Source organism: Schistocerca americana, chromosome 6 (genome assembly GCF_021461395.2).
Source record: "Schistocerca americana isolate TAMUIC-IGC-003095 chromosome 6, iqSchAmer2.1, whole genome shotgun sequence".
NCBI classification, from domain to species: Eukaryota; Metazoa; Arthropoda; class Insecta; order Orthoptera; family Acrididae; genus Schistocerca; species Schistocerca americana.
The window spans coordinates 196,914,325-196,942,023 of record NC_060124.1 but is presented as its reverse complement, the minus strand read 5'-3'; the positions used below and the strand labels follow the sequence as shown (position 1 = coordinate 196,942,023).

The 27,699-nt window shown below is 40.7% G+C and overlaps 1 long non-coding RNA gene across 1 annotated transcript; it reads right to left on the bottom strand.

The window, feature by feature from the left end:
• Nucleotides 1-1,448: 1,448 nt before the first annotated feature.
• On the bottom strand, nt 1,449-17,509 carry LOC124619852. Its single transcript, XR_006980145.1, has 2 exons — nt 17,480-17,509; nt 1,449-3,687 (listed from the first exon to the last, which is right to left on the bottom strand). It is a non-coding gene; the product is annotated as an uncharacterized LOC124619852 (long non-coding RNA).
• Nucleotides 17,510-27,699: the final 10,190 nt, after the last annotated feature.

Here is a 27,699-nt window from a genome sequence, read left to right as displayed (position 1 = left end):
GCTGTTCGGCGGTTGCAAGTCTTTCGAGTTGACGCCACTTCGGCGACTAGCGCGTCGAACAGGTCATGAAATGCAGTGAAACAACGATGACAGCCCTCAAACCACAACCAATAATATTATATTTTGCACCATTTGCATGGGTGCCTTATAAAGTAGCGGATTCTGGGGGGGAATGGGAAGCCCATACCGGACTTCTGGTCCTGAGAGTGCTGGGGTGCCTCCATATTTAGAGGGCCCCAATATTTGGAGGCCTCTCAGGACCAGACGGCTTTTAATCAAAGCCAAACCAAGGCCAAAATCCATACATATTATAAAAAATGAATATTTGTGTGTGTATGTGTGTGTGTGTTCCGCACCTCCTCCTAAACCACGGGACCGGTTTCAACCAAACTTAATACACATATGCCTTACTGTCAGGCGACAATCGCTTTGTGGATGAGAACCATCTGCCTATCAAAAAGAACCGTAGCTTGCGATTATTCATATAGTATTTGTGAATGAGAGCACTTAGTGACATGCTACACGCTTTGCGCATGATTTAAAACCTTGGCCAAATTTTTACTCGCTAAAAACTCCAAAAAATGGTAAACAGAAAAATGGGTATCGGTTACCACTTTTCCGTTGTTCATGCAGTAAAACTGCCCCATCAGACACGGCGTTTTAGTTTATTATTTCTTTAATATTAACTATATTCACGACACAATTTAAAGACAGTTTGCACATATAACACTGATTGGAAGTGCAAAATTGGCACTGTACGTCACATAGCCCAGGAGATATGACGTTATAAAGAATGAGATGCGTGAGAAACTGCCATATGACGTTTAAATTTATTACTTCTTTGCTACCAACTTTACTCCTAATAAATTTCGCAGACAATATCTACATATGCTGCTGAATGTACCGATAATAGTACATCATTGTACGATACGCAGTTCAGGAGATACGACGTCATAAACATGAAGGATAAGGTAGGACGCTGCGTGGTGTGGGCGTGGATGCCCAGCTATAAACAGATACCTGAGCAACGCCTGGTATCTCCGCTAGTACGTTCAATAAATAAGAGGCAGTTTGCAGTTACAAGGCCCATGCATACGCAAAATACAAACATAGGTACTTGTTTAGCTATTTTCAGGCCATGGCCGTTGTCAGTGGATGTGTTCAGAAATTTTAGAATTTTTGTAAAACGTTGCATGAAACTTAAAAACTGCAGAATGATAACCAGTTGTCTTTTAGACGCAATTACTCTACATGAAATACTGTGGTTGTAGCACTGAAAAATCTGGTAGAAATTTACAATGAGTCTGATAAGATGCAGGTGCTAGACAGAGTAAAAAACTATCCTAGGCAGTGAGTTTTTCTAAACTGAAACTAGTAAAAATTATGTTCACTTATAATGAAACAACAGCCATTGGCCAACATATCCATTTTATCAACTGAAAGAAACGTTTCAGATGAAATCGAATTTATTGATGTCATTGCGAATTTCAGTAAAATAAAGGCACAAAAACATGGACTATAATAATATCAATAGTAACTACTATCTTGTACTGAGGTTATGAAAGTAACTGATAGTAGAATTTTAGATGCTTTGTATTCAGACATTTAAAATAAAAGACAACCTTCTTGGTATATTCTTAGTTATTTCTTAGCATTCTACCTGATGGCTGTTGTGTTAATTGATTAATTGATTTGTATTCTGTTTCTCACCTATATTTTAAAATGTATAAATTACAATTAGCATTGAGTGTACTCATTATAAATATTTGATCTTTGTCAGCCATTATATATATATATTAATTATATTCTACAAAATGTGCTCTACAAATAACTCAATTTTTAAAGCAGATGGGGGGCCTCATTTAGTTCTGCTGTCCCAGGCCTCTGATAGTATTAGTTTGTTGTTGGCCTTATGGTCCATTATCTTCTTCAGAAAATAATTATCATACTTTGGTTTTCTTTTTTGTGTATGTTACACTGTAAATCTCCTTAGAGCTACTTAAATGTAAGAAAAATGAATAATCTTTGTTTACCAGTCAGTTTGACATTTTTTTTCAAATGCTTTTGAGCATGTGACCTATAACAGAAGATTAAAAGTACGCAACACTTTCCTAGTTTTTGGAACTATTAGTTTCTCAGGCTGGAGAAATGTATAGGTTTGGGATGGGTAGAAAAGGAAGGGTAGGATACTCAGACTTCAAGATGAGAGGGACCAACCTCTACTGAGGACATCCTTATTATGATCAACTTAGCTTTTAGCTAACACATGGGTTTGGACGTTTCAAAAGCTGGATAGTGATGTATACTTTTACATGTCTATTGGCAGTAACAAATATTTCGCTTTCTGAAGTTATGACTTGTCAGATTTGTATCATAATTTAACAGTTTTCTTGGTTGACGTTCCTTTCGATGCAGTAGAGTACTAACTCATCATTCTGAGCGAAACATGTTAACTGCTGTTCAGGCTGGCACGTAAAGGATTTTTCATGGAGAAAGTGATACAGTACCCTAGAAACTAAATCCTAAAGCTAAACAAGAAAAATGATCGTGTTTGTATATTTTGTAGCTTCCTAAGAAAGTCATTTACAGTGTGCTTCATAAATTGTTGATTGCTAATACAGTGAACAGATTAAATTTTTAGTAGTTGCTTCTCTTATGTTACTGTATACTTTAGCATCCTTGAAGGTTCTTGATGTGATCTACAGCACACAGTTAATGAACAAAGTAATGGAATCATTTGTTAACTGATTCCAATATAGTTTCACAGGAGATGAAATCCAAAGGTTTTGTTAATTATTTTTTGACCTCAGAAAATTTACTATGTACAGGAAATACATGTTGTGGATTATAGTCACAACAACTGCGTTTTATAAGTCCCAGAGGTTGTATTAATGTTTTGTGAGTTGTAAACCATGTGTTGGAAGCTGTTTTTCAAATGTAGAAAGTAAGTATATTTTACAAAATATACTGGTTTACAGAATTAGTTGATTCTTAAATTGCGTGATATTTTAATAGTTTCAGTCATTTGTGCCACAAACTCTGATACTGTGGGATGTCCTTTGACCAAGTAGACATTAAGAAATTACAAGAACAGTTTATGACTCTTCGTTTAACAAAGTTCAATAACACATTTTCAAGTGTAAGCGGTGCAACAATCTCTGGAAAGTGTAACAATAAATTTGTTTTAATGAAGAGTTATAATTAGAAATAAATACAGTATACAGACAATAGTTCAAAAAGTAAGATAAAAAATACTGTGCTTCTTGTAAAATATCTATGATAAAGGACTGTATATAGCACTTGAAAATAATGAGTCTAGTTACATAATAATATTATTATTTTAAAAAATTGTATTATCACTAAAAGAGAGAACATGTTTAGTTCTCTTTACATCCAATCAGTCTTTGTTGAACAGTAGTGGTAGAAACTTCATCAAATTATAGTGCAGCATTCTCTGGGGCGTGGAGGAGGAGGACCATGATGATGAGGGGGGCCAAAATGAGGAGGGCCATGGTGAGGTGGTCCGTGGTGAGGTGGTCCATGGTGAGGTGGTCCATGGTGAGGTGGTCCATGGTGAGGTGGCCAATGATGTGGTGGTCCATGGTGAGGGGGCCCATGGTGAGGTGGCCCATGGTGATGGGACTCATGGTGGTGAGGACCAGGCATTGTTTGATGCTCAGTTCCTTACTGTGAGAGAAATTCAAAACACATATAATTTGAATAATGAAGTACAATTAGGAAATATATTATGCAGAATAAAATAATAATGAAATTAATATTTCTCTGTGAAACAGAGTTTTCTGTGTTGATTTATATGTTATCTACAGGTCTGAAATTGAAAATGTATTAAATCGTCTGGTTTTTCAGCAGCTGTTATGAGGTTGCTGCTTCAAAAATGTAGGAACATAGGCACAAATAATTTTTAACTTCTAAAATTTCTCCATCTCGTTTTAAGAATCTCTCATATCAGATCAAATTTAACAGTAGGGATAATAACGCAAGTTTGAATTAGATCAGTTTGGAACATTTTGCTGAGATCTTAAAATACCAGATTCTTCTGCTCAAACGACAGTAACGCCAACTTATCTTTTAGCTACAATATGTATTGGGACATTTCAAAAGCAATGCTGTAATCACCAATATAGAAATGTGATGAGCTGCGAAGTCCTTTTCTTTGTAATGTATAGTATAATTATGTATGTATAATCCTCTTAGGATTGGAAAATCTATGTTTCTTTGTATTACATTCACAAAGTGCTTTGTATGGCATTGGCAATTCTTTCCTTCATAGCGACAGGCTGGTCTGGAGGGCATGTTGGAAAACATGTCGGTTAACGTTATTAACGTTTTTTTTCAGTTAATGTGCACACCTTTCTGCTGCAGGAATAGCAACGGAATAGAATGGATAATGATGCTCAAATCTGCTTTTTCAGGTTTCCTCAAGAAACTCCAGACACCACATGTGTACTCTTGTGGCTCCCTAAGGTATTACGCCTAGAGATAGTCACTTATGTCATTGTGATATGCATTTCTGTAGCTACCACTTTCTTGTGCACTACTACATATGTGAATGATCATAACTGGTATCGAGACATACTCCGTCTCATTTTTCACTGCTCCACAAGTCAGGCTGAACGTGATGATTGATGAGATAGGAAGAAACCTGGAAAATGGCACCCTTGATCATTAGCATATATTTAAGAAGGTATCGATGGGGGGCATGGTGGTCACTGTAGGTGCTACATTGGTCCTTGACAGGTGCTGCAGTTACTGCTCAATCTGCTGTGACTGCTCAATGGATGCAGCGCTCCAGGCATGAATTTGTTTGTAGCTACTATCCAGAACCTCAGTGAGAGGCATAGACACCTTCCTAGGATTATCAACACCAACAGTGCTACAAATTTGACATATCACACTCAGTGTGTAAGATACTGTAGGTTTTCAAAATGGCCACCTTGCTTAGTGCACTCTAAAATAACACTGTCTCACTGAAATTCAGTTGAATGCATGAATTTTTTTCATTAGCTGCGTCACTTCTTCCCTGCAGTGTTTAACATCTTAATATAATACTTGAAGTAACAACCATCCTTTCAACAAATTAAAGAAATTCAGTTTTCATAGGATCCATGTTTCATGATCTTTAATAATCTACACCATACTTTTTGGATCCATTGTTTTACTACTCTGCACCTACACCTACATCTATACACTGCAGTTAATAGGTTTCTTCTTATCCCATCCATGTGTAGAGCACAGAAAGAATGCTGTAAATAATCTAACCTTGCTTTTGTGATCCCTGTGGGAGCCATATGTAGGGAGTTGTAATATATACCCATATGAGAATCGGGTTCCTCACTGAACACGATGGCTGGATTCTGTGGGTATGTAAGGTGTGAAGGGTGAAATGGATGGGTAAAGCAGGGTAATAATGTAACAAAGACATCCAGATACAACGCAGTTCCTTTATTGGAACGATAACAGCAGAATTAATTGCAGAACGCATTTACAAAGGTAAGTTGCCATGAAAATGTCCATGAACAAAAACTATCAATTGAGTAATCCCCAGCACTCATGCAGGAGTTACGAGTGTCCACCATCCGTGTGTGGTGGTATCAGTTTTAATATTTCTTAAGACAACATGAGAAACATCGTTAATGTTTTTAAAGTATGGTAAACTAAGCTAATCTAACACTGTGATCAAGGAACTATGCAAATACAAATAAACTGAAGACCCAATGAAACTGCCTAATATCGTGTAGGGCCCCTGTGAGCATGCAGAAGTGCCCCAACAAGATGTGGCATGGACTTGACTAATGTCTGAAGTAGTGCTGGAGGGAATTTACACCATGAATCCGCAAGGGCTGTCCATAAATCCGTAACAGTACGAAGGGGTGGAGCTTTCTTCTGAACAGAACGTTTGCAAGACCACCCAGACATGCTCAATAATGTTCATGTCTGGGGAGTCTGGTGGCCAGCGGAAGCATTTAAACTCAGAAGAGTGTTCCTGGAGCCACTCTGTAGCAATTCTGGACGTGTGGGGTGTCGCTTTGTCCTGCTGGAATTGACCAAGTCTGTCAGAATGCACAATAGACATGAATGGATGCAGGTGGTAGGCAGGATGCTTACATATGTGTCACCTATTAGAGTCGTATCAGGGGTCACATATCACTCCAACTGCACATGCCCCAAACCATTACAGAGCCTCTAACAGCTTGAACAGTCCCCTGATGACTTGCAGGATCCATGGATTCATGAGGTTGTCTCCATACCCACACATGTTCATCCGCTCGACACAATTTGAAAGGAGACTTGTCTGAGCAGGCAACATGTTTCAGACATCAACAGTCCAATGTTGGTATTGATGGGCGATGGCGAGGCATAAAGCTTTGTGTTGTGCAGTCATAAATGGCACATGAGTGGGCCTTCAGCTCCAAAAGCCTATATTGATGATTTTTCGTTGAATGGTTTGCTCGCTGACACTTGTTGATGGCCCAGCATTGAAATCTGCAGCAATTTGCAGAAGGGTTGCACTTCTATCACGTTGAACGATTCTCTTCAATCGTCGTTGGTCCTCTTCTTGCAGGATCTTTTTTGCACAGCAATGTCAGAGATTTGATGTTTTGCCAGACTCCTGATATTCACGGTGCTCCCGTGAAATGGTAATACGGGAAAATCCCCACTTCATGAAAATGGTTAATATGGCTCTAAGCACTATGGGACTTAACATCTGAGGTCATCAGTCCCCTAGACTTAGAACTACTTAAACCTAACTAACCTAAGGACATCACACACATCCATGCCCTAGGCAAGATTCGATCCTGTGACCCAATTCATCGTTACCTTGGAGATGGTGTGACCCTTCGCTTGTGTGCCAAACATAACACCACATTCAGACTCACTGAAATCTTGATAACCTGCCATTGTAGCAGCAGTGACCTATCTAACAGCTGTGCCAGACGCTTATGTTATGTAGGTGTTGTCAGCCGCTGCGCCGTATTCGACCTGTTTGCATATCTCTGTATTTGAATATGCATGCCTATACCAGTTTCTTTGGCGCTTAAGTGTAAATAAACTTGGACATACTGTTAGAATCTAATCGAACACAATGATCGAAGAAAATACAAATAAACGGACTTGAGGCACTGTGGGTGAAGCTAATATAGCTCAGTGATTAGAGCAAATACAGAATACAATAAATGTACTTGAGGTACCGTAGGTAAAGCTGATGTAACAGAGTTGGGGATTTCAGTCTCTAACACCTGTACACGTGACACTGCAGTGGTTTGTGTATAGTTCTGTAAACACTTGTCCTCCACAGGTGTCGTGAGAGCCTGTAATGGTGTTCGCTTTATAAGACCGACTCACCATTGATGTCTTCATGAGCTGTGCATAAGCCGTTAAGTTCTGATAATGAAGTAAATTGCGCATAAAGTTAACACCAAAGCCTCTGCTAATGCGATGTTTCTGTCTCATGCTTTGGGTGCCCATTTTCCACATTCCAGTGACGTGTTTCAGTCTCAGAAACTAGATGTTTCAGAACTATAAACAAATGAATGCTAGATAATGCTGGTACAAGCTGTTAAATTTAATTGTAATTCTATCTTGGGAGGACAGTCCCCACTATGACAATCAGTGCAGATGTTCACTAGATTGATTTTTTAAATTCAGCTCAGGCTCTTTATACATGACATTCTGAAATCTTTCGAAAGGTAACTAGATAAATTCAGTGTTCTCTACACATCTGAAAATATTTTATCTAGTGGAAAACTATAATCTTTTAACAAAATGTAGATTTAACTTTTATGAATCAGTCGCTAGTACAGAATAGAACCTATAGAATGTGAAAGCCAGAATAAATCATTTAAATAATAGGAAATTGCCAATTAAAGTGTGTGTTCTGACAGTATGCGATCTTATGATCAACTCTTTGATATATACAAAAATAATGCTGCTGAATGCTCAAACATGCACTAAATTGCTATAAATAATCGAAAACTGCCCAGTAAGAGTTATTAGATCTCATCAACATTAACATCAAAGAGCATTCTGTCTAAGTGGTTCCCAGGCGCCCAGGTGGATGGAATCATAGAAATCATATGATATTTTGGCATCCTACCCCATAGCTAAAATATCATTTAGATTTCTGCAGTTTCATCTAACTGAACTCTGAGAACAAGTTAGGTATGTATCACCTAAGGAAAGATATGACAGATGTGTGCACATCTCATAAGACTTCCTCACTGTCTAATGGTCCAGCCTGGTCGAAATTTTACATGGGCACAGGTCCCACACCTTCTGCAATCTGCTGCATTCGTCTCAGCAGGCCCACTGCCTATGCACACAGCCACATTACTGGTGTGTCCCACGTCTGAGCTCATTCTTTCAGTTGGAACTGTGGGTGGACCTAAGGCATCATCATCAGCCATAGGGGGCAGCAAATGTTTGAGGTCACGCCCAACCAGGAGCATCTAGTCAGGTAATGGAATCAATTCCAGGCACAATGGATCATACCGGCACCCCTTCCATTCAGTTGTCGAGTCGGTGATATCTACACAACTATGAACGTGACATGTCTCCACAAAAGCCTGCCTGCTACAGCTATAGCCATCACTCTCATGTTTGGTGTCAACAGGGGTCCGACAGCAACCAGTGATGGGAGCCAATGGAGGTGGAACCACTTCCGCACCCTATGCCACTTTTGGCATCCACTGATAGCAGAGATCCCTCTCAATACACAGTCAATGGAGGCGTAGCGTTTTCAGACTCAGGTGCCCATGGAGACTGAATTGTTGTTCCCATCCCCTATGCAGCAAGCACCAATTCCCCTGCAGGCAGACCATGCTGCACCTCACAACCCATTGATCAGTTGGCAATCTGATCACCTTCGCTAGCATCTGATGTAAACACTCTCGTCCATGACTTTCCACAGGAACATTTGGTGGGGGTTTCCAGCATCTCTCTCTGTGTCACTCTCTCTGTCTTTCTCTCTCCTTCCTTGAGAAGGTCAGGATAGGCTGGGCCATTTCCGGCATTACGAGCCGTTTTTATTTTGGGTGGGGGGGGGGGGGGAGGGGTTTAGTATCCGACAGTGATTCGTATTCCCCACCCAGCTTGATTATCTATATGGAGAACAGGTCTGGCTACATACTCCAGCCGCAAATTGATTCAACGCAAGGTGCCGCCACAGCCGCAAGCATGTTACACGTAGCCATCCACTGACGTGAGACTGCCTGTAAAAACCTCTGCGTTAGTTCATTGAAGGGTTATCTATGTGCCATTGATTAGTAGAGTTTTGATCATGTCTGCATTACGTTTTCAGTTCGAATTGCTCCCTGGACTGTTGGTATACGCTTAAGACTACTTTGCTGTTCTCTGGGTTTGTTTTTGGTGAGCTATTCACTGCCTACAGGAAAATTAAAGAGACCTTTGGAGAAAAGAGAACCACTTGCATGAATATCAAGAGCTCAGATGGAAACCCAGTTCTAAGCAAACAAGGGAAAGCAGAAAGGTGGAAGGAGTATGTAGAGGGTCTATACAAGGGCGATGTACTTGAGGACAGTATTATGGAATAGAAGAGGATGTAGATGAAGATGAAATGGGAGATAAGATACTGTGTGAAGAGTTTGACAGAGCATTGAGCGACCTGAGTCGAAACAAGGCCCCAGGAGTAGACAACATTCCATTAGAACTACTGACGGCCTTGGGAGAGCGAGTCCTGACAAAACTCTACCATCTGGTGAGCAAGATGTATGAGACAGGCGAAATACCCTCAGACTTCAAGAAGAATTTAATAATTCCAATCCCAAAGAAAGCAGGTGTTGACAGATGTGAAAATTACTGAACTATCAGTTTAATAAGTCACAGCTGCAAAATACTAACACGAATTCTTTACAGACGAATGGAAAAACTGGTAGAAGCCGACGTTGGGGAATACAAGTTTTGATTCCGTAGAAATATTGGAACACGTGAGGCAATACTGACCTTATGACGTACCTTAGAAGAAAGATTAAGGAAAGGCAAACCTACATTTCTAGCATTTGTAGACTGAGAGAGAAAGCTTTTGACAATGTCGACTGGAATATTCTCTTTCAAATTCTGAAGGTGGCAGGGGTAAAATACAGGGAGCGAAAGGCTATTTACAATTTGTATAGAAACCAAATGGCAGTTATAAGAGTTGAGCGGCATGAAAGAGAAGCAGTGGTTGGGAAGGGAGTGAGACAGGGTTGTAGCCTCTCCCTGATGTTATTCAATCTGTATATTGAGCAAGCAGTAAAGGAAACAAAAGAAAAATTTGGAGTAGGTATTAAAATCCATGGAGAAGAAATAAAAACTTTTGCCGGCCGAAGTGGCCGTGCGGTTAAAGGCGCTGCAGTCTGGAACCGCAAGACTGCTACGGTCGCAGGTTCGAATCCTGCCTGGGGCATGGATGTTTGTGATGTCCTTAGGTTACTTAGGTTTAATTAGTTCTAAGTTCTAGGGGACTAATGGCCTCAGAAGTTGAGTCCCATAGTGCTCAGAGCCTTTTTAAATAAAAACTTTTGAGGTATGCCGATGACATTGTAATTCTGTTAGAGGCAGCAAAGGACTTCAGTTGAACGGAATGGGCAGTGTCTTGAAAGGAGGATATAAGATGAACACCAACAAAAGCAAAACGAGGATAATGGAATGTAATCGAATTAAGTCGGGTGATGCTGAGGGAATTAGATTAGGAAATGAGACACTTAAAGTAGTAAACGAGTTCTGCTATTTGGGGAGCAAAATAACTGCTGATGCTCGAAGTAAAGAGGATATAAAATGTAGTTTTAGCAATAGCAAGGAAAGCGTGTCTGAAGAAGAGAAATTTGTTAAAATAGAGTATTGATTTAAGTGTCAGGAAGTCGTTTCTGAAAGAATTTGTTTGGAGTGTAGCCATGTATGGAAGTGAAGCATGGGCAATAAATAGTTTAGACAAGAAGAGAATAGAAGCTTTGGAAATGTGGCGCTACTGAAGAGAAGGCATTGAATAGAATTGGGGAGAAGAGGAGTTTGTGGCACAACTTGACAAGAAGAAGGCACCGGTTGGTAGGACATGTTCTGAGGCATCAAGGGATCACAAATTTAGCATTGGAGGGCAGCATAGATGGTAAAAATCGTAGAGGGAGACCAAGAGATGAATACACTAAGCAGATTCAGTAGGATGTAGGATGCAGTAAGTACTGGAGCTTGCACAGGATAGGGTAGCATGGAGAGCTGCAAAAAACCAGTCTCAGGACTGAAGACAAGAACAACAACAACATTCATTTCGTGAACTTTGCCGCCATCGACCTCTGGAATCCGCTGTTTGTTTCATTGGGCTTTGTATTACCACGAGTATAAGTGAATATAATACAGAGTAGGATGGGAAATGCACTTATTGTTGTTTCTTAACTATATGTGTATTCATGTGTACTTCTTACAGTTAATGAATCACTTGAAAGGAAGAAATACCATTATGTGCGCTAGAAGAAGGTAAAAAAAAGTTCGGAATCTTTCCAAACTCTATGGGGTGCAACACAGCACAATGTAAGGCGGAAAAAAATTGAGACACCAAGAAGGAGTTGTGCAGCATAAACGAAATTTGGTAGGCTGAGAGATGATGTCTATTCACATTTCGTGCCAGTCAAAAAAAGGGCGTTCGTAGGAATGAGGATGCAAATCAGATTTCCTTTAAACACACTCTGTTAACTGTTGTGGGCGTTACTTATCTTTGAGGGTGGACGTGGTAAGTTGACCTAGTGAAGAATACCTTTAAGACGTCATTATCAACACCTTACTGAATTTGAAGGAGGTCGTGTAAAAGGGCTGTGAGAAGTTTATTTTTCTCTCTGCCATACTGCAAACAGACGTGCCAGGAATGTAGCCACGGTACACGATTGCTGGCAGCGGTGGTCACGAGAATCTACGGTCATAAGAAAATCAGGCTCTGGTCGCCTAAGTGGCACTACCGAGACGGAAGACCATCGTGTTTGGCGTATGCAGGTGGTGCATCATTCTGTTCCTCCTGTAGCAATCTGAGCAGCAGTGACACAACGAAGTTACAGATCGGTTACTTCAAGGACAGCTCCGAGCCAGACGCCCTGTAGTGTGGGTTCCACTGCCCCCAAACATCGCCCTTTACGACTTCAGTGGTGTCAAGCAAGGGCTCATTGGAGGGCAGAGTGGAGGTCTGTTGCGTTTTCTGATGAAAGCTGGTTCTGGCTCAGTGCCAGTGACGCTCTTGTGCTGGTTAGAAGGACGCCAGTTCAGGGCCTGCAACCAGCCTGTCTCAGAGGTAGACACACTGGACCTACACCTCGAGTTATGGTCTGGGCTGCGATATCATATGACAGCAGGAGCACTCTCGTGGTTATCCCACGCACCCAGACTGCAAAATTTGTACATCAGTCTGGTGATTCGACCTGTTGTGCTGCTGTTCATGAACAGCATTCAAGGGGGTGTTGTCCAACAGGATAACGTTCGCCCACATACTGCTGGTGTAGCCCGACATGCTATAGAGAGTGCCGCCATGTTGCCTTGGCCTGCTCGTTCACCAGATCTATCTCCAACTGAGAACATATGGGACATTACCGAGCGATTACTCGAGCGTTAGCCACAACCAGCATTAACCATCCCTGTACTGGATGACCAAGTGAAACAGGCATGCAACTCCATCCCACAAACTGACATCTGGCACCTGTACAACGCAATGCATACAAGTTTGCATGCTTGCATTTAACATTGTGGTGGCTATACCGGTAATTAACGTACCAGCATTTCGCATTTGCAATGGCTTACCTCGTTTGTACGTTAATCTGTGAACTTGCAATGTTAATCACTTCAACATGTTACCTAGACAAATGTATTCCCAAAATTCCATTACTATTTCTGTGAACATGTGTCCGGAAAGGCACCATTGTAACGATATAAGGGGCTGACGAATGACAGTTCCTCTGAGCACGTGCCGTGTGTTCCTTTTGTTTTGCAGGCTGTGTAATTGACGCAGCGTGATATTCATGTCGGGAAGAAGCCGCGATGGTGTTTGTGTACGGCCAAACAGATCGAAAAGATGGAGAGGCAGCACGGCTATACCAAAACAAGTACCTTCACAGACACCAACCACATCACACGACATTTCAAGGCCTTTTTGGGCGTTTATGCGATCATGGGTCCTTTCAGACGAACGCGCAGGAAGGCGGCAGGCCATGCATACACCAGATGGAGATTCGTGTTTTACAGGACATTGAGACAAAGCTTAGTACAAGCTCCAGCGAAGTGGCCCTCCAACATGGTGTACGCTAGGGTACGATTATGTGTATCCTGCATAACCACTACAACCGTATTCCATGGAGGCCACTTTGAACATCTGTGGTAATATAGATGCGATGCAGTTCTGTAGTCTGTTCCGGTGCGGTTTGTTGTCGGCACGCACACCATCCATTTCTGGACACATTTCATAGAACCTTTTTTTCTCCGTTTCCAGTCAGGAGTTCGTTCCTGCAGTTTGTCGGTTTTGTTAATGTTCACCCTGTACTATTGACATTTAAAACAATACTAAAAGTAACATCGAGATTTTTTGAAGCTCTAGCTGAAAAAAAAAAGGCAAACGAATATCTACTCATATTGCAATGAAATTTTAAAGTGGTGCAAATATCGAAAACTTACTTTAAATGGAGGTGGGACCTGGATAAACTGAAAGAACCAGAGGTTGTACAGACCTTCAGGGAGAGCATAAGGGAACAATTTACAAGAATGGGGGAAAGAAATACAGTAGAAGAAGAATGGGTAGCTTTGAGGGATGAAGTAGTGAAGGCAGCAGAGGATCATGCAGGTAAAAAGACGAGGGCTAGTAGAAATCCTTGGGTGACAGAAGAAATATTGAATTTAATTGATGAAAGGAGAAAATATAAAAATGCAGTAAATGAAGCAGGCAAAAGGAATACAAACGTCTCAAAAATGAGATCGACAGGAAGTGCAAAATGGCTAAGCAGGGATGGCTAGAGGACAAATGTAAGGATATAGAGGCTTATCTCACTAGGGGTAAGACAGATACCGCCTACAGGAAAATTAAAGAGACCTTTGAAGAAAAGAGAACCACTTGTATGAATATGAAGGGCTCAGATGGTAACTCAGTTCTAACCAAAGAAGGGAAAGCAGAAAGGTGTAAGGAGTATATAGAGGGACTATACAAGGGCAGTGTACTTGAGGACAGTATTATGGAATAGAAGAGGATGTAGATGAAGATGAAATGGGGGATATGATACTGCGTGAACAGTTTGATAGAGCACTGAAAGACCTAAGTCGAAACAAGGCCCCAGGAGTAGACAACATTCCACGAGAACTACTGACAGCCTTGGGAGAGCGAGTCCTGACAAAACTCTACCATGTGGTGAGCAAGATGTATGAGACAGGCGAAATACCCTCAGACTTCAATAGGAATATAATAATTCCAATCCCAAAGAAAGCAGGCGTTGACAGTCGTGAAAATTACCGAACTATCAGTTTAATAAGTCACGGCTGCAAAAAACTAACGCGAATTCTTTACAGACGAATGGAAAAACTCGTAGAAGCTGACCTCGGGTAAGATAAATTTGGATTCCGCAGAAATATGGGAACACGCGAGGCAATACTGACCCTACGACTTATCTTAGAAGCAAGATTAAGAAAAGGCAAACCTACGTTTCTAGCATTTGTAGACTTAGAGAAAGCTTTTGACAATGTTGACTGGAATACTCTCTTTCAAATTCTGAAGGTGGCAGGGCTAAAATACAGGGAGCGAAAGGCTATTTACAATTTATACAGAAATCAGATGGCAGTCGGGGGACATGAAAGGGAAGCAGAGGTTGGGAAGGGAGTGAGACAGGGTTGTAGCCTCTCCCCGATGTTATTCAATCTGTATATTGAGCAAGCAGTAAAGGAAACAATAGAAAAATTCGGAGCAGGTATTAAAATCCATGGCGAAGAAATAAAAACTTTAAGGTTCGCCGATGACATTGTAATTCTGTCAGACACAGCAAAGGAAACAATAGAAAAATTCGGAGTAGGTATTAAAATCCATGGCGACGGAATGGACAGTGTCTTGAAAGGAGGATATAAGATGAACATCAACAAAAGCAAAACGAGGATAATGGAATGTAGTCAAATTACGTCGGGTGAGGCTGAGGGAATTAGATTAGGAAATGAGACACAGTAGTAAAGGAGTTTTGCTATTTGGGGAGCAAAATAACTGATAATGGTCGAAGTAGAGAGGATATAAAATGTAGACTGGCAATGGCAAGGAAAGCGTTTCTGAAGAAGAGAAATTTGTTAACATAGAGTATAGATTTAAGTGTCAGGAAGTCGTTTCTGAAAGTATTTGTTTGGAGTGTATCCATGTATGGAAGTGAAACGTGGACGATAAATTGTGTGGACAAGATGAGAATAGAAGCTTTCGAAATGTGGTGCTACAGAAGAATGCTGAAGATTAGATGGGTAGATCACATAACTAATGAGGGGGTATTGAATAGAATTGGGGAGAAGAGGAGTTTGTGGCACAACTTGACTAGAAGAAGGGATCGGTTGGTAGGACATGTTCTGAGGCATGAAGGGATCACCAATTTAGTACTGGAGGGCAGCGTGGAGGGTAAAAATTGTAGAGGGAGACCAAGAGATGAACACACTAAGCAGATTCCAAAGGATGTAGGTTGCAGTAAGTACTGGGAGATGAAGAAACTTGCACAGGGTAGGGTAGCATGGAGGGCTGCATCAAACCAGTCTCAGGACTGAAGATCACAACAACAACAACAACAACTTTAATGTTAAAAATTGGAAATTATGCACATTCGAATACACAAAACTGCAGTATCCTAAAGCTAAAATATCGATAAGTCCCAACTGGAATCAATCAATTCACACAAATAAGTGGGTGCAACTATTTGTGGGAATGGTCACATAGATTCAGTCGTAGGTAAAGGAGGTGGCAGACACAGATTCATTGTAGCAGACAAAGATTCATTGGTAGAATAATGGTAAAACGCAGTCCATCTACCAGTCTCCAAAGGAAATGGTTTACAAAACGCTTGTGCGATCCGTCGTAGAACTTTGCTGAAGTGTATGGGAAAGAAACGAATTAGGTCTAGCAGGGGATATTGAACTGTACAAAGAAGGGCACTACGAATATCACAGTTTTGTGTGGTTCAATGGAAGTGTAACGGAGATGCTGAAAACATGAACTGGCAGATGAATGAAGATAGATGACAACTGTCCCGCAAAAGCGCAGTTACAAACTTATCAAAAGCCATACTTATACGCTGAGTGAGGAATCTAGGAATACATTACAGAGTTCCATACATCGCTGCTGTAATGTGTTTGAAGACAAGATTACAGGAATTATCTCGAGCACGGAGACAGGTAATCAGTCATTCTTGGCGCGTTACATGCGCCTATGGATCGGGAAGAAACTCTAGTTCATGACGCAATGGAAAGCTCCATCTGCCATTCACTTCACTTTGGCTGGCAGAGTATGGATATAGATGTAGATGATAGGATATCTAATGCGCGTTAATGCGCTCAGTTCTAAATTATTAGACCACACCGTGTTTCCATGAGCACCCTCTGTCCTCACTGAATGTAAAGTCACTGAAATAAGCAGTTGCATTTTCAAGCGCATGCAAGACGATATCTATGGCGATACATGTTCGTGACTGGCGTGGCTTTCATCTCATCAGAGTGCAGAGAAAAGGCACCATGGAAGATCACTGATCCGTTTAGTTCACTCAACAATGTTGCAGAAATGTTGAAGTATGTCAGCTGACGGACATTCTTCAAACAATACCACATGATATGGAAAGGTGATCGGAAAATTTCGCGAGGTAATATGCAGCGAGCAATTAGGTGAGCCTTCGGACCTACCCACTGCGCGCGAAATGATCGCGGAGAAATGATTACACTGTTTACAGAAAACGAAACCCAATACACCAAGAGACGAACTTTTGTTCAAATGCAGCTTCCTGAACGCTTGACACCCACATGTTATTAACTGAAGTGCGCGCACCGAAACGTTGGTCATAAACAGCCATCAAAGCAAATGAATACCAGCATAAGACTCACCACATCCATGTCACTGATTGAGCAGCAGCTATTTATTTCGCCATAGTTAGCTGTACTTATTTCCATAACTTTATTCGTCTCCACGTAGTAAGGGAAAGTGAGCTGGAAAAACACTGAACAATGTTTTCACATACAAAGATGCCCCATTTATGCATTTCCCAATATTTGTAAGAATGGCAGAAATTTTAAAGAGTAAATAAAGTCCTACCCGACCGAAGTTGGTGTTCATTGTAAAGAAATTGATGAAGGATATAAATTTCCTGGAATGACTAAATGACTAATGAAATCAAAATAAAACACTCTCATACTTGGTTAACGTCACACCTTTCAAGCGTTTTTCTGGTCGCAGTAAATAGCTTCCCTCTAAAGGTAAAACCACTGAACACAGAGAACTCACCTGTGCGTGCTTCCTTTGCAGACTTCGGTGGCAGTTGCCCTTTTGCGGTGTTTAACGCCGATCATTTCCTGTGTGCGTTATCTTTCTTATCGCTCCGTAATCAGTGGGACCTCAGGCAAGAGGTAAGGGAAAGCCAATCGCACTGACGTGTGACACTTTGCAAACATGCGAGACAAGTATGCTCTATGAGACTGTTTGTTAGATCTTAAAAAACAAAACAAAAAATAATCATAGTCAATAGGTATCGTTTTTACGGAGACGTCTTCTTACTAGCTAACAAAAGTACGGAAACTGCGAAAACAGAGCAAATGCGGTACGGTGTTGTTGAATGTCAGTTCCTCACACCTGGCCTCGACTTAAGAGTGAACGTGGCATCTGTCTCACGCGATAGGAATTGAAAAGTTACTTCTTCAGAAATTAGGAATTTTATACGACACCATTTGAAATTACGATATCAGTTCTTTTTGCAATCACCAAATTTCTCCTCCGGATGTGGAAAGATTTTGTTAACGCCCACTTACAGACGGAGAGATATTCTTCACAACAATATAAGAGAAATCGGAGCTCGCACGGAAAGATTTAAGTGTTCATTTCTCCAGCGCTCTGTTCGAGAGTGAAACGGTACAGAAATACGAGTCTAAAGGTGATTCGATGAACCGTCTGCCAAGCACTTAAACAATACAAAATACACTCTGTACAAGGTATACTATATGCTATATTATATTATATTATATTACAGTATAGATTATTGCATTAATTTTAGAAACTATCCTGGTGTAATTTGGTACACTGTCATGCTTAAAATGTATACTATGACCTACTGACACTAGTTTTTGTTATTATTAAATATGTACTACTACATCCTGTATGATGAAGCCAATATCATTGTGAAATGATCTATGGTGAACAAAATCCTGGATTCTTGATTCGTTGCAGAGTTCTCATGTGAATAGTGATGTTGATGGGTAAGTTGACGAGGACTCTATCACGACGAATTTCGAATTTCTCCGACATCTCTAGAGATGATGCTACGTGAACTATGACACTGCTTCCCTAGAGCGTTCTGCAGGCACGTCTGTTGAACTAGACTCGCTTGGTCATTTTTTTAGGTTGAGAACAGAGACGGAAGTTCACGCTGTTTTTGTAACAATTTTTCCTATGGTTTAAATAAGTTTCATGTTAGTAATACTTTTATATTAATTAATATTAGTTGATTCCTCTTAAGCCTTGTAGATTTACACTTTAATGATATTGTTCTGCAAGATTTTGTGCATGTTTAAGTCCGTATCCAAAATGTCGACTGCGGTTAAGATGCCGAATTTTGCAGAGGCTAAGATGACGAATCACTCACTCTGTTGCCACACTACTTCTCTGTTCAGTATAGTGGTGTCTTTTTGATTGCAGGCTACATAATAAACGTGGAGGAAGTGTATATAAGGAAGAATGACTGACAGAAATGGAGCAAGGAATCAATGAAAGAGGCAGTGAAGCATTAAGAAATGGAAATCCTATTAATATCACCGCTAGGAAGCTCAGCCTCCATGAAGCTACATTACGTCACTATGTAAAAAAAAAAAAAAAAAAAAAAAAAAAAAAAACACCTTACTGCTGAAGTAGGCTCTGCTTTTAATCCTATTTAAACATATCTGAAAATCTAATTTTAAGATAATATTTTATCTATTTGGTTTTCAAGGAAAATTAAAATAAAATCTTTGTCTTCTATTTTTTAGAAAATCTCATTGTGAATCCAATAATTCACACAGCTTATTTTATTTCAGGATTTGCCACAAAATTTGGGCTGGTTTAAAAATACATTTAATGAGGACCAATTACAAAAATTGGAGCAATATGTCAGATTTTGACAGAAGACCTTTTGGACTGACAAGGTCTGACTTTGCTCCAGTTGTCTGCTATTATGCTGAATTTAAGAATATAGAGCGTAAGTTGAGCAAAGCTAAAAAGATGGCAGGGAAAGATTTTATTCGGAATTTCATGACACAGTTCAAGCTTTCTTTTGGTAAAATGTGCTGGCGTAAGCTGTCGTCAACGCACCAGTCGGCAAAGATGAAGTGCGAAGATCAATAACTAGGTGCAGGATCAAGTGCGCTTATAATGAGATAGGCAGAGAGACACACCGACAAGCAACTTGTCGCCAACGCCCTCTCAACAGCATGCATTTAGCTGCCACCCCTATCCGGAGGGCCTGACTGACTGATTCACTCCAGTTGAAGTCTGTTAGTATATTAGCCAAGCGGGTCACAGACTGCGACAGTACATACCGACCAGATTAGTGACTACAATGGGACTTGTACCTTACATCAGTCTGCAAGAGAATTATTACTGAGGAGCTTGTACCACAACACATGGACTCTATTCAAGTTAAGTAGATGTTCATGTAAATATAGAACGGTATTAGTCCACGTGTGTATTTGTGTTGTAGAAGGAGAATACCAGCCACCCATAACAACATCCTCTCCCTTGCTTTCTTGCAGTACAAGACTCTACATAAACCAGCTAGACAGACTGCACTTAATAAAGTGAATGTAGAGGAATTCTTTAATGTATACAGAGGAATAAGAACAAAATACAGGTTTGGGCCTCGCGAGATTTTTAATGTTGGTGAGACAGGATGTTCAACTGTTCCCACAAAGGTACCACCAGTACCGAGATCTACTGACAAGAGAAGGGTAATAAAGGTTTCCTCTGTTGTGAGGGGAACAAATGTCAGCGTTGCTTGCTGTGATATTGCCACAGGTCAGTTCATACCTCCATTTTTTATTTATCTGAGGGTTAGAATGCAGCCAGCTTATCTTGATGGTGCACCACCAGCATTTGTTGGAGTTGGCCATAAATATGGGTGCTGAGAGCTTTGTAAAATGGCTGGAGAATTTCATTAAACAAGTAAGATCATGAGAAAGAAATCCAATCCTTTTGTTTATGGATAAGGATACTTTTCATCTCACTTTGGAAGCCGTTACTCTCCACAAAGATAATTTCATAATTCTTCTAGGTTTCCCGTCTCATACAAGCCACTGATTGCAACTGTTGGATGTGTCATTTTATGGACCTCTGAAGACTGCCTATAGCAGAGCTTGTACTGACTACCTTGTTAATCATCCAGGCCAAGTGATAACAATACAAGTCACTGCAATACTGTTCAACATTGCCTTTAGCAAAGGTGCAGCTACGACGGCGAGCAACCAACTGCAGGTGGTTGTTCAAGTCGGTACCAATGATTTGTGTCACTTTGGATCAGAAGAGCTTCTGTTTGGTTTCGAGCGGCTAACAGAAGTGGTAAAGGTTGTCAGTCTTGTTTGAAAGATGAAAGCAGAGCTGACCATTTTAAGCATAGTCGACAAGACCGATTGCTGAGCTCTGGTACAGAGCCGAGTGGAGGGTCTGAATCAGAGGCTCAGACGGTTCTGTGACTGTGTAGGCTGCAGGTTCCTCGACTTGCGCCAAAGGGTGATTGGGTTTCGGGTTCTGCTGAATAGGTCAGGTGTCCACTAAAAGCAGGAGGCGGCTACACGGGTACAGGGGCTGTGTGGCGTGGACTGGGCGGTTTTTTTAGGTTAGAAGGTCTCCGGAAAACACAAGAAAGGCTTCAGGCACAAAGGGTGCAGGCGAATACAGGAAGAATGTAGATAGAGAAACCATCGTTATAACAGTTGTAAATTGTCGTAGCTGTGTTGGGAAAGTACCAGAGCTCCAAGCGCTAATAGAAAGCACTGATGCTCAAATCGTTATAGGCACTGATAGCTGGCTAAAGTCGGAGATAAGCTCAGCCGAACTTTTTGCGAAGAACCTAACTGTGTTCCGGAAGGATAGGCTAAACACGGTTGGCGGTGCTGTGTTTGTTGCTGTTAGAAGTAGCTTATCTTGTCGCGAAATCGAAGTAGATAGTTCCTGTGAGTTAGTGGGCAGAGGTCACTTGGTAACCGGAATAAAATAATAATTGGATCCTTTTACCGACCTTCCAGTTCAGATGATACAGTTGCTGAAAGGTTCAAAGAAAACTTGAGTTTGATTTCAAACACGTACCTGTCTCATACAAATTAGTTGGTGGTGACTTTAATTACCCTCGATACGTTGGCGAAAATACATGTTTAATTCTGGAGGTACCCATAAAACATCATCCGAAATTGTGCTAGACGCATATTTTGAAAATTATTGCAAGCAGTTAGTTCTTGAACCCAAGCGAATAGTACACGCTTGTGAAAACACGCTTGACCTCTTAGCAACAAATAATCCTGAGTTAATAACGAGCATCAAAACCGATACAGGGATTAGTGAACACAGGGTTGTCGTAGCGAGATTGAATATTGTAACCCCCAAATCCTCCAAAAACAAACGAAAAATATACCTATTCAAAAAAGCAGATAAAAATTCATTTGACACCTTTCCGAGACACAATCTCCACTCTTTCCAAATTAATGATGTAAGTGTAGACCAGATGTGGGTTGAATTCAGAGAAATAGTACGGGCAGAAATTGAGAGATTTATACCAAATAAATTAACAAACGACGGAGCCGATCCTCCGGGTCAGAACACTGTTGCAGAAACAACGAAACAAACACGCCAAATTTAAACAGATGCAAAGTCCCCAAGATTGGCGATCTTTTACAGAGCTCGAAATTTAGCACGGACTTCAATGCGAGATGCTTATAACAGTTTCCACAACAAAACTTTATCTCGAAACCTGGCAGTAAATCCAAAGAGATTCTGGTCGTATGTGAAGTATGCTAGCGGCAAGACACAATCAATGCCTTCTCTGCACGATTGCAATGGAGATACTATCGAAGACAGTGCTGCCAAAGCAGAGTTACTAAACACAGCCTTCCGAAATGCCTTCACAAAAGAAGACAAAGCAAATATTCCAGAATTCTAATCAAGAACAGCCGCCAAAGTGAGTAACGTAGAAGTTAATGAACTCTGGTCCAGTCTGTATACCAATTAGGTTCCTTTCGGAGTATGCTAAAGCATTAGCTCCATACTTAACAATCATATACAACCGTTCGCTCGACGAAAGATCCGTACCCAAAGACTGGAAAGTGGCACAGGTCACTCCAATATATAAGAAAGGTAGTAGGAGTAATCCACTTAATTACAGGCGTATATCATTGACGTCGATATGCAGCAGGATTCTGGAACATACACAGGGTGTTACAAAAAGGTACGGCCAAACTTTCAGGAAACATTCCTCACACACAAAGAAAGAAAATATGTTATGTGGACATGTGTCCGGAAACGCTTACTTTCCATGTTAGAGCTCATTTTATTACTTCTCTTCAAATCACATTAATCATGGAATGGAAACACTCAGCAACAGAACGTATCAGCGTGATATCAAACACTTTGTTACAGGAAATGTTCAAAATGTCCTCCGTTAGCGAGGATACATGCATCCACCCTCCGTCGCACGGAATCCCTGATGCGCTGATTCAGCCCTGGAGAATGGCGTATTGTATCACAGCCGTCCACAATACGAGCACGAAGAGTCTCTACATTTGGTACCGGGGTTGCGTAGACAAGAGCTTTCAAATGCCCCCATAAATGAGAGTCAAGAGGGTTGAGGTCAGGAGAGCGTGGAGGCCATGGAATTGGTCCACCTCTACCAATCCATTGGTCACCGAATCTGTTGTTGAGAAGCGTACGAACACTTTGACTGAAATGTGCAGGAGCTCCATCGTACATGAACCACATGTTGTGTCGTACTTGTAAAGGCACATGTTCTAGCAGCACAGGTAGAGTATCCCGTATGAAATCATGGCGGTGAATCGAGGAAGTACAGTACATACTGATGAAAATAAAATGAGCTCTAACATGGAAATTAAGCGTTTCCGGGCACATGTCCACATAACATCTTTTCTTTATTTGTGTGTGAGGAATGTTTTCTGGAAGTCTGGCCGTACCTTTTTGTAACACCCTGTATTGTGTTCGAACGTTACGAATTACCTCGAAGAAAACGGTCTATTGAAACACAGTCAACATGGGTTTAGAAAACATCGTTCTCGTCAAACACAACTAGCTCTTTGTCCGCGTGAAGCGTTGAGTGCTATTGACAAGGGATTTCGGATCGATTCCGTATTTCTGGGTTTCCAGAATGCTTTTGACACGGTACCACACAAGCGGCTTATAGTGAAATTGCATGCTTGTGGAATATCGTCTCAGTTATGTGACTGGATTTGTGACTTCCTGTCAGAGAGGTCACAGTTCGTAGTAACTGACGGAAAGTTATCTACTAAAACAGAAATGATTTCTGGCGTTCCCCAAGGAAGTGTTATAGGCCCTTTGCTGTTCCTTATCTATATAAACGATTTGGGAAACAATCTGAGCAGCCGTCTTAGTTTGTTTGCAGAAGACACTATCGTTTATCGACTAATAAAGTCATCAGAAGATCAAAACAAATTGCAAAACGATATACAAAAGATATCTGAATGGTGTGAAAATTGGCAATTGACCCTAAATAACGAAAGTGTGAGGTCATCCATTTGAGTGCTAAAAGATTACACTACAAATCATTCAAATATAAAGTCCATAAATTCAACTAAATACCTAGGAATTACAATTACGAACAACTTAAATTGGAAGGAACACACAGAAAATGTTGTGGGGAAGGCTAACCAAAGACTGCGTTTTATTGGCAGGACACTTAGAAAATGTACCAGATCTACTAAGGACACTGCCTACACTACGTTTGTCCGTCCTTTTTTAGAATACTGCTGAGCGGTGTGGGATCTTTACCAGATGGGGCTGACGGAATAAACCGAAAAATTTCAAAGAAGGGCAGCACGTTTTGTATTATCGCGAAATATGGGAGAGAGTGTCACTGAAATGATACAGGATTTGAGCTGGATGTCATTAAAAGAAAAGCGTTTTCCGTTACGACGGAATGCTCTCACGAAATTCCAATCACCAACTTTCTCTCCGAATACGAAAATATTTTGTTGACACCGACCTACATAGGGAGAAACGATCACCACGATAAAATAAGGGAAATCACAGCTCGTACGGAAAGATATAGGTGTTCGTTCTTTTCGCGCGCTACACGAGATTGGAATAATAGAGAACAGTGAAGGTGGTTCGATGACCCATCTGCCAGGCACTTAAACGTGATTACCAGAGTATCCTTGTAGATGAATGCGATCAAGGGCTTTATGGACACAGGAATTGAGCCATTAAATCCATCGATACTCAGTGATGAACACTTTGCACCCTCACTAACAATGGACAACGCCATCAATGAAATTTTGTCAGCGATATATGCTGTACCTGGGATATCAGCAAACCAAACAGCAAAAGATACACTAGCAGGGCCTTCACCTAACTCTACAACTGCCTCTATTTTATCTCCGTTACCCCAAGCAGAACCTCTGCCAGGGTTTTCAATTGACCCTACACCTACTTCAATTTGATCTCCATTATTCCATTCAGAACTTGGTATATTATGAGTGCCCTCAGATCCCTCTAATTCTAAATTTACTTCTGCTTTACCTCTGTTACCGCAAGCTGTGTCTAAGTGAGGTCCAAACAAATGAAGAAATAAGCTGCCATCTCTACACACAACCCATGAAAATAGCTCTGGAAGAAAAGAGACAAAAATAAGAGGACCATGGGAAGAAGAGACAAGAAACAAAAATGAAGAGAGATAAAAAATTAATAATGAAAGCAAATGCAGAAGCAAAAAAGAACAAAGGTCCTAAATGTAAACTTGTTTTCAAAATAGAACTTGGAATGAAACAAATAAAAAAAAAGAAGCCTAGAATAGACTTCCGTTACACATATTCAAATATATCCAGCAAAATTGATTACATTGGTTGTGATTCTGAATATCTCGATGAAAGAGGCTGCTTCCTTTGTGATGAGTTTGGAAAGACAGGGATGTAGTATCAGAGTTCATTATGCCAACAGTGGGCTTGTGCGCAGTGAACGGGCTGAAAGTACTGGGAAGCAAAGGAGAAATGTTAGATTTGTGACTTTAGTGGCAAACATATAACCGTCAATAAAATGTCTTTGTTTTGTAGGCAAAATGTGCTTTTCATCGTCTTACCAATACCCCAAAGTCATCTGACCCTCCCTGTAGGGTAAGTTCAAGAGTGGTACTATCACTAACAAAAATAGGTCTATCTAAGAAAAATCCTTCGTTTTAGGATATGTTTAAGAACTTGAATCTGAAGCGAAGACATGAAGTATAGATTTTTTCTTAAATAAACTATTTTAATTCAAAATAAAGCCCAGGGAAATCACAATATAGCTTACTGTTGGCAAATTACCTGACAATCACCTAAATTGCAAACAGAAGAACTCTAAGCTCACTCTACATAATATTAGTAACTCCATTAACATAGCGTGCTGGTCGCTTCGGAGTGTTGCAAATGGTGTAGAACTGTTACCAGGTGCTCATGTGAGTCCCCACAACTGAAGTAAATCATGGCAGTGAGGTGGTGTTTATGTGCATGTCGGCTGCGTGCAATCAGCACGCTAAGGCCCCTTCAGACGTAGCCAATGTGCAGTGCTGCCAATGGCGAACGCTGCAATGTGTATGTGCCGTTTCACACGCAGCCACAGCTACGAATGGTGGCGCTCCAGGCTGTCTCGAAAGTCCGATTCGCCGCCAGTGGCGACCACAAAAACTGGCGCCACTTGTGACTCTGCAAGGAACTTCATGGTACCATTCAGACTGCTCCACAGCCACACCACTATTTTCAAACGCGCGAGCACAGCGCTGCTGACACTCCCGAGACGTGGTCCGCTTTGTTCCTGGCGCAGAGTAAAGCGGAAGCGGTTGGTTGTGCACTGTCTTAAGACACTGGAAGTTGGATATGGGAATTCATGGATCAAACATCAACACGGATTTTGTTATTGAGGTTGAAACGTGGCCAGCAATATGACATCTGAAACCCGACGATTACAGCAATTCGATCACAAAGAGGAATGCGTGGTAGTCCATCATACCAGAAATTCGAAACAAATTTCACTGATACGTCCCCAATAGAAAAATGTAAGGAAAGTAATGATTCTTTCCACGAGAGATCAATAATATGGGAAGTACTGTAGTAGACAAAGTGCTTTACAAATTCAGTACATGCAAAAGTGTATCCCAGTCAACCATCTCAGTTGCATGTTAATTCCTATTTCCGATGTGAGGCACGTTTAAAAGATTTCCAAGACCCTCAATTCATGAAATAATCAGCAAATGCTATTCGGATGCAGTTACTGCAGTAGCTTATCCAGGTAGAGAGATGCCTACAGCCATCTCATTCTCTAGTCCAGCAGCACGAAGTGTGTCAGACATATACCCTTCTCTTTCCCTGCTAGAGTTATACAAAGGACAGTAAGTTTCTATTGTAATTTCTGCCAGATCTGCTTGAACATTAAATGAAATATGCTCCACGACTGAGCGGTGCTGCATAATGGCCCCATCTGAAGCCTGCATAGGATGACAGAAAGGAGAAATCATGTTCGGACCTGTCCATGAACAGACTGTGAATGAAGCTGCCCGGGTTTGTTGGAGGATCATCACAGACTGTCCAGCATGTCTACAAAGAGTGGTGTAAAACTCCCAGTCATGCAACTCACAAAGCTACCCAAGGAATACACTTAGATTTTGATTGGCTTTAAGTATGTTGTAGTGTAAAGCAAAATATGAGACATATGTTTCTTTATATGTATCCATACTTCCATTATGGGGATGAAACACCCCTTTGAAAAAAAATTTAGTTTAGTATATCTGAATGAATACCGTTGAAATGGTAAAATATATAAAAAAAGGATTCAAATAAAAGTTCTATCGTTTTTAACGTGTGTTGCAGTGGTGCACCCAGATTTGTCAAAAAGGTCATTTTTCTCGAAGTCACCTGTGCTTGATGTACAAAGTGCATCCAGTATTTTTTAACCCAAACAACTCTGCCGTTTCTTATTGTTTTATATATTTACAATAATCCTACAACATCAGTGTACAAACAATATCAAATATAAAACAATTAAATCTGTAAATGTTACAACATGAAACAAAAAAATGGCAAATGAAAAAAGAAAACACAAACGCAACACAATAGTGAAACACAAATAAAATTAAAAATATATGTACATGTAGAATATACAGTTAGAATATATTTATCTGGGAAATACTTTTATAACAACTCAACATGACAACTGCCCCTGAAGCGGTCACACATCATGTGCATGTACAGTGATATGGAAATATTCTTAGCTTATTT